The following is a 14,741-nucleotide window of genomic DNA, read 5'->3' on the forward strand; positions in this document are numbered from 1 at the left end:
ATTATTATTTGTCAGCAGGAACACCAAAAGCACTCACACGCCATAGGAACATAGAAAACGTAGGTACAATTCTTGTTGAACACATATTGCAAGTCCTGATCTCACAGCAGGTAGTACTCACAGAATGACTATGCTTTGAGGAACCATAGCATTATTAAGACCATTATTATAAAGATGATCATGCAAGATGTTTGGAAATGCACAGACATTTCTCTTACTGGTTACAGAGCATGTGTTGGGAATGGTTAACTCGCCACAGTGTCAGTACAATCCGATCAGTAGCTAGGTTGAACAATCCACTGTAAACTTGGGTTAATGAGGTAAAAACCGGGGATTTGGTGTGGCTTACTGAGGTTTGTGGTGTGGTGCATAGTTATTAATGGGTTAGGGAAGAGAAGGAGAGCAAGATAAAACAATCACTGCTAGCAAATAGTGGTCCAAATGGATGGTGGGGTGTATAAAAGTTCTTTGATGATCACTACATGCTATGTAACCTCAGGCATATTGTTACTCCGTTAAATCTTAACCACTCCTTAAGAGGGCTACAGATTTAGTTGCAGGGATGCCAAGGAGCCGGTATCTCAGATTCCAGCCACTTAACCCACCCATAAGTTGGGAAAGAAAATAAGTTACTTACCTGTAACTGTAGTTCTCCAGCATTGGAATCTTTCATAGATTCACACGCTTGAATCAGTCCTTGTCATCTAGATGGGAGTCCCCCGTACATTAAAAAGCAATATAATGTTAACAGAAACTAGAAAAAAGGTCCTAGGCCCCTTTCATTTTGTAACATAGCCCAGTTGTTTGTTAAAAGAAACCAAATATAGGTTTCAATAATTCAGAATGCCCTACCCTCTAAAACACTCCTGAGGGAAGCTCCAGCCCTTCAGATTTTCAAAGCACAAGTGTAGGAGATAGACCTCAGAACAAGCATTGGCATAGCCAATTAGTCTCGCCTTTGGAACCTTATAAGTTTTTAGCCATGCAGCACATTATTCTGGGTGCTTAACATTTACATTTGCACTCGTGATGTGATGGTGGCTAGAGGTTAGGGTAAGGAAGAGGGATACAAGGATGGGAGATGGTAATCTTTGTTACATGTAAGTGCAGTGGTGTCTGCCAGACCCTTGTAAACATAACAAAAACTCCAAATACATAAACATACAGAGAGGGTCTTTTGGCTAGCCATCTTTTGTCTGTTCAGGTGTCATCATTACACTGCTTCCCCCCATGACAGCATACTGCCTCGGGCACTTGTGTTACTCATTTCTGCCACAGGCTCTATTGCCCTGTGAGCAAGAGCATTTGTCGTGGTAACAAGTGCACACCTGTCTGAAAATTAGTTTACTTCATTGTCTGGGAAAGTGGACAGTCCTTTAGATTTCCATTTTTTTCTTTTCTTTTATAAATACCCTTTCATTTATCTTGCTGTACTTGTATTTTGAGCAACCTGCAGCTCGCCAGACTGTCCTGTCGGGCTGCCTGCTTGCCCTTCATTTAATCTCCAGTGTGCTGCATCTTGTGCTGCCAATATTTCTAAACTTTGAAGCCACTTTACAATGATATTGTCCATAGTGTCTAATTATTTTACCAATCCAATATACTCTGTTTAGCAGTATTACGTTGGCCACCTTGGCTTAGTACAATAGTGATGACCATACACTTTAGCATTTAAAGATGACAGCCCAGTGCGATGATGACTAAGCAGCTGCCTTGGAATACTATTGTGCATAACTTATCATTGTTTAATGCTCAAAGATGTCCAAAACATTGCTTCTAAATATAGAAGCTATGATGGCACTTTAAAATAATGATACACAATGTACAATACAAATTCAAGACAGTCATCTGCCACATTTGTCATTTTGTATTGCAAGCATATGTGCGCCAAGTTTAGGTGGTGACACATTTTCTTTTTTCTACTTTTCAATCCATATCCTTGTGGGAATTTGTGTGTCCGTTTTATTGCAGATGAATAAATGCAAACGGTTTCAATGGATTGATGAAATGCATGAGTGCAAGAAAGAGTGAAAGCTCATTAGTGGGTGATAAGCCTGTTTCAGTTTTAGGTCAGACCTACTGGCATTGAAAATGCTCGTTTTTAGCAATACTTCTATAATTGGACCCAGAATAGACTGTGAACTATAAGAATGCTTATTAATAACAACGATATTCTAAAGAGAAGCTCAACCAAATATCGGATGGCAATGAAAATAACGTGATTAGATCGAAGACGGCAAACTGCATGATAAACAAAACCTTAATTACAAGCCCAACATGATCACCAGGAGCAAAAGATCCAGCATCATTAGACATTGGCAGACCGCCTGTAGCTGGACACGCGAGCTCAGGTACTTTCCATCACTAGGAAGCAGCCAAAGCAAGGGGGATCTTTGGGATTTTTCAGTTGACCTGTATAAAATGCATACACTAAGGCCACACAGGTATGCACACCTTGAACACACTGATCCATGTACTTGGACGTAGGGAAGCCCTCTTAGTTGCGGATGGGTTTACGGAGTACCCTCATCTGAAATGAACTCAAAACTGCCCCTGCACCTGGTCATAGGGTGTGGTCTCCAGAACCTCTCTGCAAAGCTGGGCGCACCGCTGAAATTTACAGCATCGGAAACAGCTCCACGCCTGTAGCAGTGGCTCCATGTCCAATGTCATTACGCAGTCCAGAAAAGCCACTCACACAGAACATAGCATCCCTCTCGCCCAGCAACCGTACGTTAATACGCAATGGAACTGGGAATTTGGCAGTAGGCGGAAGTTTCTTTAAAAGCCAATCGCATCTCTAAAACTAGTATGATGGACCAGACCGATATACAACGAGAAAGAGGATTGAAATGCAGAGTTGTGGCGTTAAATAACTTTACTGATCTTGAAAGTATTCAGTTCCACGTTTTCGTGTTGGACTGTAGCAGCATTAAAAACGTTTTAACAAAATTGAATGAATACTAAATTTTTATTTCATTTTGTTAATCGTATGAACCGAAGGTGAGGCACGTCTGTAAGGTGGAAGTTAACCCATAATGGGCGCAGCCCTAATGGAGTGAGCAACTCATGGTGAGTCACTTCTGTGCGGAGTTCAAAGCGGGGCACATCACAAGGAGGTTGGCGGTGCCGCCCATCGATGAAACCGGGTGCTGCTGTTGGACTCTACTTTCTGTGCGCGCGCGCGCTAAAAGAACATTTTAAAAAGCACGCGAGTGGTGCACGCACGCGCGTCGGCGCTGCTCGTAAAAGCAGCTACAGCCTCACGTCTGGCGAGTGGTGTGCGCACACCATGACGAGAGAGAGGAAAACCATATGGGGTCTCTGTTCGTATTTGTGCGCGTAACCGCACGCTGTATGCCAGAGCAAAATCTGTGGTAGCACTTTGAAAACCCACACACTAAATGTCTCGCAGTGCAGCGCATGCACTGGCTCAGGCGAGACCTAAAAACAGTAAAGTGAGCTTCCCAGGGGAGGAGGGTGGGTTGCATGTGATTCTATGAAAGATTCCAATACTGTAGAACTACAGTTACAGATAAGTAACTTATTTTCTTACTCCAGTATTAGAACTTTCATAGATTCACATGCTTGAATCAGATTGCATATCAGTTAAGAGCACATTGATTCAATAACTCTTTCTTTTGCATGCATTTGCTCTTTGATTATTACTATTAGAATATTGATTATAATATCTTGTTTTAACATATTTTTAAAACAAGCTAACGTCCATTTAAATGTAATAAGGATATCAAATACAAGAAAAAGAATACAGTATTGGGGAACCAATGTACATACTTTAGTGAAAAAGGAAGGAGGGGAAAAGGAGAAAGCTTACCCTCAATGAAAAAGATTATGTAGCACCGCCTGGCCTACTCCTGTGTCGTTGTGGACCGTAGAATCCAAGCAGTAATGCCTGGTGGTGGTCGGTGCGCTTTTCCAGGTAGCTGTTTGTCAGATGGCCAGGATCGGTACTGCAGCAAACAGAGCGGTTGATGCTGAAATGACTCTGGTAGAATGAGTGTGCATTGGAGCCTAAAGTGGCTTTCCTACTGCTTGATTGCTATATTGAATGGGACTGGAAATACAAAAAGCAATACTCTGCTTGGAAAGAGGATAACCTTTTCTTTGAGCACTATAGACCACGACGAGTTGAGTAGATTTACAAAAAGTCTTAATTTTCTGAAGATAAAATTTGAAGCATCTTTTTACATCCAGTGAATGAAGAGCACTTTCAGTTGGTGTTGTAGGTTGTGGAAAAAAAGGTTTTGAGGATGAGAGGTTCATTTAAATGAACGTCAGAAGGAACCTTAGGATGAACTTTAAGTTGGTGTGCACAACCACTCTGTCATCCCTAAACTGTGGAAACAGTACTTGTATGGTTAGTGCCTGAATGACGCTAACCCTACTGGCGATGTCAATGCCAAAAGAAGGGCAACTTTCCATGAGATGAATTTGAGATCAGCTTTGTGAATAGGCTTGAATGGGTGCCTCATGAGCTGTGATAGGACTACATTGAACTGCCAGAGTGGTGGAGCAGATATGACTGGTGGAAGCACTCTAAACAGTCCTATAAGAATTGCTTAATAATTCTAGCTAACCATAAAGAACGCAATGTCGAACACCTTCTAATGCGAGATATTGATGCTAGTTGGACTTTCATGGAGGTGTGAGCCGATCTGGAGTTTGCCAACAGAAGGAGGTAATGAAGAATGTCATGAGGTGAGGAAGAGAAAGGATGTATGTTTGATTCCCGACACCTACGCAGAACCGCTTACACTTCAATCAATAGGTTTTGTTAGTAATCTGTGCGCGGCCATTAGAGAGAATTTCTCTGCATTCAGATGGAAGGTTTAGATAGGCAAACTCAAGGTTCTCAGTAGTCGGGCTGCTAAATGAAGCGATTTAGGATCCTGATGCAGCACTGGCCCTGGGATGGATTGGGATCCAAGAGAATGTGATGCCTCTCCAAAAGCAGGAGTTCTGTGTACCAATGCTGGCTTGGCTATGATGGGGCTATCAGGATGATTCTGCAGGGTTCAGATTTCATCTTTGTCCGCAGCCTTGGAAGGAGGTGAATTGGAGGCAAGGCGTAGGCAAAGACGCCTGACTATGCCATTAAAAACACATTTCCCCAAGATCCTGGATGGTGAAGAACCGGGATTTTTTGTTTTCTGGTGTTGCAAAAAGATTGAGACTTAGCTTGCCCCACTGGAGACAGATTTTGTTGAGAATTGTTTAATCAAATTCTTATTTGTGGCATGACAACATCAGCCTGCTGAGAGTGTCTGCTGTTGTGTTCTGGTTGCTGGGAAGGTGTTCTGCTCCTGAGGATACTCTGTTGTGAAATGCCCACTGCGACATGCACTGTGCCTCTGGAGCGAGAAGGCGAGATCTGGTGTCTCCCTGCTTGTTGATGTAGTGCGTCATGGTAATGTTTTCCGTACAGACTAGAAACACTGAGTTCTTTACTATTGGTAGGAATGCCTGTAAGGCTAGATGCACTGCTTTGAGCTCTATTAAGTTGATGTGGAGGTGCCAATGTTGTTGTTGCCATGGGCCACTGACTTGCAAATCTTGAAGGGAAGATCCCCATCCATCCAGGGAGGCATTGTTGGTAATTTAGAGTGGAAATGGAGCGGTGAGGAAAGAGGCCGATTGAAATATTCCTGCCCTGGGTCCACCAGGATATGGCTTGAACCATTGCTGCTATAATTGATAATAGATTGTCAAAAGTTCCCTTCGCCTGCAGACATTGCCTGTTAATTCCTCTTGGAGAAGATGCATTCTGAGACAGCAGAAACAAAAAAGAGGGATGCAGGGTGCCATCATCCCTAGGAGAGACTTGTAAAGGTGAACTGAAAAAGAGTTTCTTTTTTTGGATTAATTGAGCCAGAGACATCAGCTTTAACTGTCTCTCTCTCTCTCTCTCTCTCTCTCTCTCTCTCTCTCTCTCTCTCTCTCTCTCTCTCTCTCTCTCTCCCTCTCTCTCTCTCCCTCTCTCTCTCTCCCTCTCTCTATAGAGAGAGAGAGAGGGAGGGGAAAGCTATGCTAAGATTCGTGTCCAGCATTGCCACTAAAAAGGTGTTGCTTTTCGAAGGCTGCAAGACTGATTTTTCTTTATAGAAGGTAAGGCCCAATCTGGTGAATAGTTTTGTGCAACAGTCGTGGGCGTCTGAGCTGTGGCGATGAATGGTGCTTTGATCAGCCACTTGTCTTAATGGGTATACACCTGATGCTGTTGCTTTCTTACAAAAGCTGCTACAAGAGCCAAGCATCTGTGAATATCCTCGGTGCAGACTTTAGGCCAAACAGTAAGACTCTAAATTGATTATGGATTCTGACTATAGCGAACAGCAGATATTTCCTGTGAGAGAGATGAATGGGAATATGGAAGTACGTCTAGGTTGAGGGTGGACATGAAATCTCCTGGATTTAGAAGCAACAAAATGTCCTGCAATGTGACCATACAAAAGGGCTATTTCTTTATGTAGGTTTTATGAGCCCTCGCGTCGAGAATAGGTCGCCATTGTCTGAATATTCTGTGGACCAAAACTAAACAGGAGTAAATTCCCTTTCCTCTCTGTGACGCAGGAACCAATGATATCGCTCCTTTCTCCAGCATTAGGAGGATTTCTAAAAGCAGGAGATGCAGATGTTTCACCACTGTTGACTGAGATGGAGTATGAGGAGAAACTCTAGAGAATGGCCTGAATGAATGAGGTTGAGGAACCATTGGTCCATAGTTAGTTTCTGCAAGTGTTGGAGTTGTGCTAATATTTTCCCCCCTATGTTGACTAGTGAAGGAGGAGAGAATAAAGCCAGAACATTCCAGATGAGAGGAATACTTTCCCTGTGGTACTGCTCTGCCTCTTAGGGTAGATCAGCTGTACGCTGCTGGTGGTTGATGCTGAGTGTATCCTCCTCTTTATGATGGAAGCCCTTCCTCAAGCTCACCTAGAGGACATCTTCCAATACTGAAGCGCCCCAACGACTTTGGAGTGTCGGTATCAATCTGGATAGCCTGAAGGGCCTCATCAACATGTTTTCTGAACATGGCCTCTCCATCAAAAGGGAGGTCAAGGATCTTGTTCTGGACCTCTGGTCGGTAAGATGTAGCCCTGAGCCAGCCTTGTCAGCGCAAGACGGCTGCGCCTGCCACCAATCTAAAAGCTGTGATGGCAATGTTAATGGTGTAATCAATAATATCTGAGGATATCCGTTCCCCTTCCAGAACGATCACATTAGTCTCTGTTTTACTGTCCCCTGTAAGCTGATATAAGTACGGCACAAGGTCACACCACATTTGACAATCATAACGCCCCAAAACTGCAAGAGCATTGGCAGCTGTGACTATGAGTGCTGACATTGAAGAGAATATCTTCCCTGCATTGTTGAGGCATCTGCCTTCTTTATCCGGTGGCGCTGTTATTGAAGCCAACAGTTTCTTTCACTTCCTCTACACAGACTGCGAGACAACAGAAAAGGCTTTGAGTGTCCTACAAGACAAGAAGGAGTGTCATCTGGGGCCTTATATTTCTTCTCTAGTCGAGGAAGGACTGAAGTTGATGTTGCTGGAGCCTTTATGACTTTGAGGCCTTCCTCCCAGATATAAGTAACAATGGGCACTGCTCAGAAATATTGCCTGAAAGTCTCCTTAAAGTCATATAGGAAAGATTTTGGTTGAGAAGGGAGCATCGGTAAGTCAAAACGTTTGGCAGCTCTCTTCAGGAAAAGTGTTCTTCTGATCGGCATCATTTGTACCATGACTCCACTGCTTTTTCATTGCCATCTCGTGTCAAACACTTCCACACCACCCGCCTGGTCGTTTCTGCTGATGCCTGAGGAAAATTCTAATTGACACGACAAAAACCATCTTGCAGCCTGCATTTCTGCCCAGGAACTGTCACACGCCCAACCCCCCCTGTTCTCTGCAGTTAACCAGAAAGCCACGAGACACTCACACCCTGAGTAAATGATTCATTTTCCATGTCCTACTCCCAGCCTGGTAAACATCCTTGACACTGTGATCAGGTTATCTGGACAATGGTCTGACTGCTGGACCTTCATCAGGGTGATTAAGCAATGACTTGAAAGACCAAGGCAATTGAACAATGACCTGAAAAGACTGAGCCTTGATCAAAGCCGAGTGAACAATGATTTGTGTACCAAACCTTGACCAAGTCACCATCTACAAACGTTGTCTGGATCTGGTTATCAACTTGCACTCTACAATTATGGGGGGCGGTAAAAAGAATGATGTATTGAAAAACATTTTTTTTTTTTAGGTACAGAGTTGTAATTGCATTATAATGTTTTGTTTAATTGTCTTTTAATTAGGAAATATCTGCTGTTGTAGGGAGAGAGCTATGTTTACATATTGTCCTGCAGACGGTGGTACATAATAACTCATAGACCACCGAAACGCGTCGACGCACCACAAGGTGTTACATCGTCTGCTCTCTAATTTTTAGGATTGTCTATGTTGACACATTTTTGTGTTTTTTTATATTGTGTGTACTGTATAAATTGTCTCTTATGAGAATTTTTAAACTATTGTTTTGATCTATATTGAATATACATTTTTTATTAAAGCAGATTGTGTATTTTTATAATTTAGTGGTGTTTTTGTATTGTTCCACATAACTGACTATTGGGGTCCCAATGTATGATGAATGATATGGTGTTGTGCAGTAATTTTAAAGTAAGGCTGTAGAGTTGAGACTCATAAACATTATTGACTTGAACATGGTGTAAAAAATTTCCAGGAGAAATCTTCTTCTTACCTACCTGTGGTACCCCTTCTCTTGGGTGTGGGGTCGCTCCCATTTCTCATTTTTTCACTAAATGAGTCTTAAGCGTTCTGCTTCCTTGTAGGGTTCCTAAATAGCGTTCAGGAGAGCGTGTGAGGGATGGCTGCGACTTTTTCAAGATGTTTGTGTGGTAGTGTTTGCTTACTATCCAGCCAAAAGAGTGACAGCTCACCCTGCGCCACTCTGTTATATAACTCCTAATCGGGTGCATTAAGGTCACCCATGTCGTAGGGTAACACTAATATCTTCCATTGCAGCGTTTGTTCACGCTGTGAAAATGTGAAGCAGAGCGTGATTTTAAGTACCTTGGGGACCCATTCATCATGGTAAGCGTTAAGCAGTATACAATGAAGTGTAGCACATAGCGGGGTAAAATTTACAGGGTCACCTAGCGCTGAATACTAGACAGGAAAGTAAAGAGGGAAGGTTTTTAAACACAGAAGGTATAAGTGTTGAAATTGTTTGGTATTTAGCACATGGTTATAAAATGAATGATGTTTTTGAGAAAGCACGATATAGAATTGTTTAGCTAAAATTTGGTTTTTACTCTTAGATGCCCCTGAAGAAGGAATGTACTTTCCGAAATGCATTGGGCCATTTTAATAAACAGCACGGGATGTGGAACCCTCTTTGGATTCACGAGCATTTTTTGAAATTGTTTTGTTTAAAGTAATCATTGAGTAAAATGAATCTTATCTTATCTTATCTTAAGTGCAATTTGTAGAGTGCGCTAACACCAAAGGCTTTAAGACAGAATGAGTGAGGTTGAAAGCGTGAGCAGTGGAGTTTTAACCAAGGGAAGGGAAAAGGTGAGTTTTAAGCAATTTCCTGAAGTTCAGGAGGGAAGGGGTGGACTTGATGGAGAGAGGGAGGAGATTCCAAAGCCCGGGAGCCAGGTGGGAGAAGAGACGACCTCCGAATTTCTTGGTTTTAGCTTTCGGGGTAACTAGCAGGTGACGGTGGGTTGATCGGAGGTTGCGAGTTGGACGATGAGGAGTAATTAAGGATTTGAGGAACGCGGGACCGGAGCAGTGGAGGGTTTTAAATGTGAGGCAGGCCACCTTAAAGGCTGCCCTTTGGCCTATTGGGAGCCAGTGCAGTCTATGAAGTAGAGGTTTGGCCGATTGCCATCTGGGGGTTTTATGAATGAGGCGGGCCGCCTGGTTTTGGACAACCTGAAGGCGGTGTAGCAGGGATTGTGGGAGACCGTAGTAGAGGGAATTGGAGAAGTCCAGACGAGAAAGTACAAGTGAGATGACAACTTGGGTAAGTGCGGCGGGCGGAAGTAAGTGGCGAACTTTACGGATCTTCCGGAGCTGGTACATACAAGATGAGATTACCGCACCCACTTTAAGGGACAGTTTGGTGAAGATAATCACTCCCAGACTCTTCACTGATATGACCGGGACTGGGGAGGGGCCTAGCTCCGAGGGCCAGAACTGCGGGCCCCAGGGAGCATGGCTGAGCCCAGGAAGAAGGAGCTCAGTTTTCCCGGGGTTTAGCTTCAGTTGGTTCCGGTTCATCCAATGTTGGATGTGGATCATAACTGCGTGAAACGTGTTGATGGCATGAGGTGAATTGAGCGGGAGGACAATCTGTAAATCGTCGGCATAGTTGTAGACAATGGTGTCCCATTTCTGAAGAGAGTGGATCAAGGGCCGGAGGTATAGGTTAAACAGGAGCGGTGAAAGAGAGGAGCCCTGAGGGACTCCGCAGGTCGTGGGGGGTTTTGTTGCGGTGTAGGGGCCCAGGCGGACAGCCTGTGTTCTTCCAGTCAGGAAAGACTCGACCCACTTAAGAGCAGTACCCTGGATGCCTGCCTGTCCGACACGGTGGAGGACGATGTTATGGTCCACCGTGTCGAACGCGGCCGACAGGTCCAGGTGTACGAGGGCTTGGGGGAACCCCGCATCCGCATTGCTCCTGAGTGTGTCCAGGACTGCCAGAATGACGGCCTCAGTAGAGTGGGCAGGTCTGAAGCCGGCTTGGTTTGGATCAAGATGACAGGAAGATTCGATAAAGTTTGACAGACATCGGGTGACATGGGCCTCCATTAATTTTGAGAAGTAGGGGAGAAGGGAGATGGGACGGTAATTGGAAGGCTCCACGGGGTCAGCGCCAGGTTTTTTGAGGAGGGGCACTAGGATGGCCTCCTTGAGAGAGCTAGGGATGATGCCACTGCTGAGTGAACCATTCAGTAGGGGAAGAATACAGTTGGTAGATTAAGGCAGATACTCCGCAAAACAGATGGCGGGCAGCAGTCATTAGGGGAGCCGGATTTAACGCGAGTGGCCAGTTCCGCTAATGAGATAGGGTTCAGAGCAGGAAAGGTAGTGAGGGTCAGGGGGTTGTAAGAGGAAGTGTCCGATGGGTATGGCTGGGGAGGGGAAGGGATAGAGTTTTTGATTTTTGTGATCTTTTCCACAAAGAAGAGGTTGAGAGTGTTACATGCCTCTTGAGTAGGGGTCTGGGCTGGGAGAGTTCTGTCGTCTGTGGTAAGTTCATTCATGACTTTGAACACCTCCTTAGATTTGTTAACCGCCGACGAGATCCTATTGGAGAAGTGTTCCATTTTAGCTAGGGTAATGGCAGTTTTGTATTCTCTGCGCGCAGCCATATAGGTCTGCCTGGCTGAGATGGAGTAATCGCGTCTCCAGATGCGTTCCAGCTGGCGCGTTTTTAATTTATGTTGTTTTTTTTTTTTTTTTTTTTTTTAAAACCTTTATTTGAGCAAGCAAGAAGGTACAAGGATGGGCCTACAACCACACGGGCCAGCCGCTAAAAAGGAGTAGACACATATCATATATGCCCGCAGAGGTAACCGTCAATCAACAATGCAATACTCCACATTATATACAGGACAAAAACAGGTTTTATATATATGAAAGAACAAACATACAAAAAGGCGAGAGTGTATCACTGAAGGTCAGCCCAAGGGACGCAAGGGGGGGACAGCAACGGAAGTGCAGTAGCAATATTCTAAGCACGAAGGAGTTCGGAGGGGGGGGGGGGGAGGGGGGAGGGGCACAGAGATCAGGAAGAAGAAGGGGGAGAGCCGGAGATACCAGCTCAGTCCCTATATGAAGATTCCGGGAACGCTAGCCTAAGGAGACAGGGTAATCTCGATAGTGTCCACAAGGGGAGGAGTACAAATGTCGCCACGGTATTCGTTCCATTGACCCCACACCTTCACCCATGCCCTGGGTCTGCCCCTGGCCACATAGACAGTTTTCTCACGGAACATGGACCAATCCATGTTATCCTCCCATTGCGAGAGGGCAGGGGGCCTGGAGGCCCCCCAGAGTTGCGCAATATCTCGCTTCGCAATCATATAGCCCAGGGTGGCCCATCTAGTCTGTGCCACCGAACAGTCCGTGGGCTCCCAAACATTCAAAAGACAGCGACGAGGTTCCGGACGCAAGGATATCCCTGTCACCACAGTCATCAGATCAAGCACAGCCACCCAATAAGCAGCCACCATCGGGCACTCCCAAAGAATATGCAGGAAAGTAGCACGCAAACCACATCCACGCTTACACAGTCCATCGGAGGAAAAGCCCATCACCATCAGTCGCGGTCCCGTCACGTACACCCGATGAAGGATCTTCAATTGGACCAGACGGAGTCGAGCCGGTATAGCCACCTCCTTCGGAGAGGAGAGGGCCGATTGCCAATCCTCATCATCAAGTTCCAACCCATCTCCCATCCACTGTTCCCGAAGTCGGGCCAATAAGTCAGTCCGATTGTTAATCAACTTTTTATAGATCAGGGAGATAGTGCTATCAGGAAGATGTTCGTCAAGGATACGGTCTTCAAGTGGGGAAGAGTCAGGCGGAATCTCACCAGGAGCAAACACCGAAACCAAAGCGTGCCTGATCTGTAAATAACGAAAGAATTCCCGACTACTCAGGCCGTAGTCAGCCTGGAGGGCCTGAAACGGGCGCACAGAACCCTTAGAGTATACATCCCCCATTTTAGAGATCCCAATCAAGTCCCAACGGTCAAAACCCTTGGAAGACCAAAGACCGCCCAGACGTTCTGAAGCATAAAGCGGCGTCGCCAACGTCAAGCGATCCTCCCAGCCCAGGCTCACATTCGCAGCACGCCACACCGTCAAAGCAGTCAAAGTAGGTCCCACAAGATGGCGCCCAGCGGAGCGAGAATAGAGCACTCTGTTAAAGTCACCTCCCGGAAGCTGAAGTTTATCCATCTCAAACGCCGGATTACGACCCGGCGAGAACATAGCGTGATTAATAGCGGACAGATGGGAAGCCCAGTAGTATCTCTTAATATCGGGGAGCGCCATGCCCCCATCGTACCACGGGATGGAAAGTTTCGCGAGAGCAATGCGCGGTCGCCCATCCCAAATAAGTTGCCTCTGAAGGCTCTCAATCTCCCGAAAATAGGTCTTAGGGATAGGATCATAATAATTCTGGAGAGCGTAGAGAAACCGCGGTAGTGACATCATCTTAAACAGGGCCGCCCGACCCAGTGGAGACAGGGGAAGTTTGCGCCAACGGGCAACGTCCAAACGGAGCCTAAGCAACGGGGGAAGGAGATTACGATCAAAACGAAGGGACGGGTCCAAGGTAACAAAAACCCCCAAGTATTTGAAACCATCCAGGACCACCTGAAGAGGAAGTCTACTCGGCAACGGAGGCAAGATACCAGATAAAACGTATACACAGGACTTAGACCAGTTGATGACGAGGCCTGAGTTAGCGCCAAAGGACGCAAGAACGTCAAATAAAACAGATAAAGACTTGCGAGGAGAAGTAAGATACAAGAGGATGTCGTCCGCATAAAGCGAGACGCGGTCTTCGAAATCCGGGGCCCAACGAATACCTTTAAGGGACGGTTCCCAACGGAGCCAGGCCGCCAACGGTTCAAGAGCGAGCGCGAACAACAGAGGGGACAAGGGGCAACCCTGACGGGTACCCCTGCCCAAGGAGAAGGGGGCCGACACTCTACCGTTCACTACAACTTGCGCCAGAGGTTCCGCGTACAACAGTCTAACCCAGCTAATAAACTCGCACCCGAAACCAAATTTCTCAAGTGTCGCCCATAAATAGGGCCACTCCACAGTGTCAAAGGCCATGGAGGCATCCAGGGACGCCAAAATGGCCGGTTCAGTCAAAAGCCCCGCCCTCGCCAGCGCGCCGTGGAGGCGACGTAAATTCAGAGCAGTGTTGCGATGCGGGATAAAGCCAGATTGATCCGGATGGACCAACTCCCCGAGAACCGAAAGGAGACGGGTCGCCAAAAGTTTAGCCAACACCTTAGGTTCAACATTTAATAGGGATATGGGCCTATACGAGGAACAGAGGTCACGCGGTTTACCCTCTTTGGGAATGACGACGATTGTCGCCAGACGCTGATCATAAGGAAGTATGTTCCGCTCACGAGATTCTAGAAACATGGCGCGGAGATACGGCGCCACCTTATCGGGGCGTAACTTGTACAACTCAATAGGCAAACCGTTCGGGCCCAATGCTTTGCCCGAACGGAGCGATCGAACTGCATTGGCTATCTCATCATTCGTAAAAGGGGAGTCCAAAGCAATACGGTCCAAGTCGGTGACACAGGGCAAAGTGATATCACGCAGAAGAAGGCGGGAGTCGGCAACATCCCTCACAGACACGGGAGCATATACCACACGGAAATATTCCGCAAAACGATCAACAATGGCGGTCGGATCAATCACATTCTCACCACTCGCAGACTGAATCACGGGCACCACACGATTAACTCTTTCTTTCTTGTCCAACCACGCTAGGAGTTTGCCCGCCTTGTCACCCACATCGTACAATCTGCCCTGCTGCTCACGAAACATCACCTTTGCAGCGTCAGTAACCAGAGATTTATATGCAAACTGTTTTAGACCCAGGGCATGGAGTTTCTCAGGCGTGACACCAGATTCCAACTCGTCCT

At 46.0% G+C, this 14,741-nt stretch overlaps 1 protein-coding gene across 2 annotated transcripts in view; it reads right to left on the reverse strand.

Annotated features, from left to right (window-relative positions):
- Positions 1-14,741, reverse strand: part of CPNE8 (copine 8) — a 1,123,798-nt gene that overhangs the window by 834,016 nt on the left and 275,041 nt on the right. The window lies entirely within an intron of this gene.

This window comes from Lissotriton helveticus, chromosome 1_1 (assembly GCF_964261635.1).
Source record: "Lissotriton helveticus chromosome 1_1, aLisHel1.1, whole genome shotgun sequence".
NCBI lineage: Eukaryota > Metazoa > Chordata > Amphibia > Caudata > Salamandridae > Lissotriton > Lissotriton helveticus.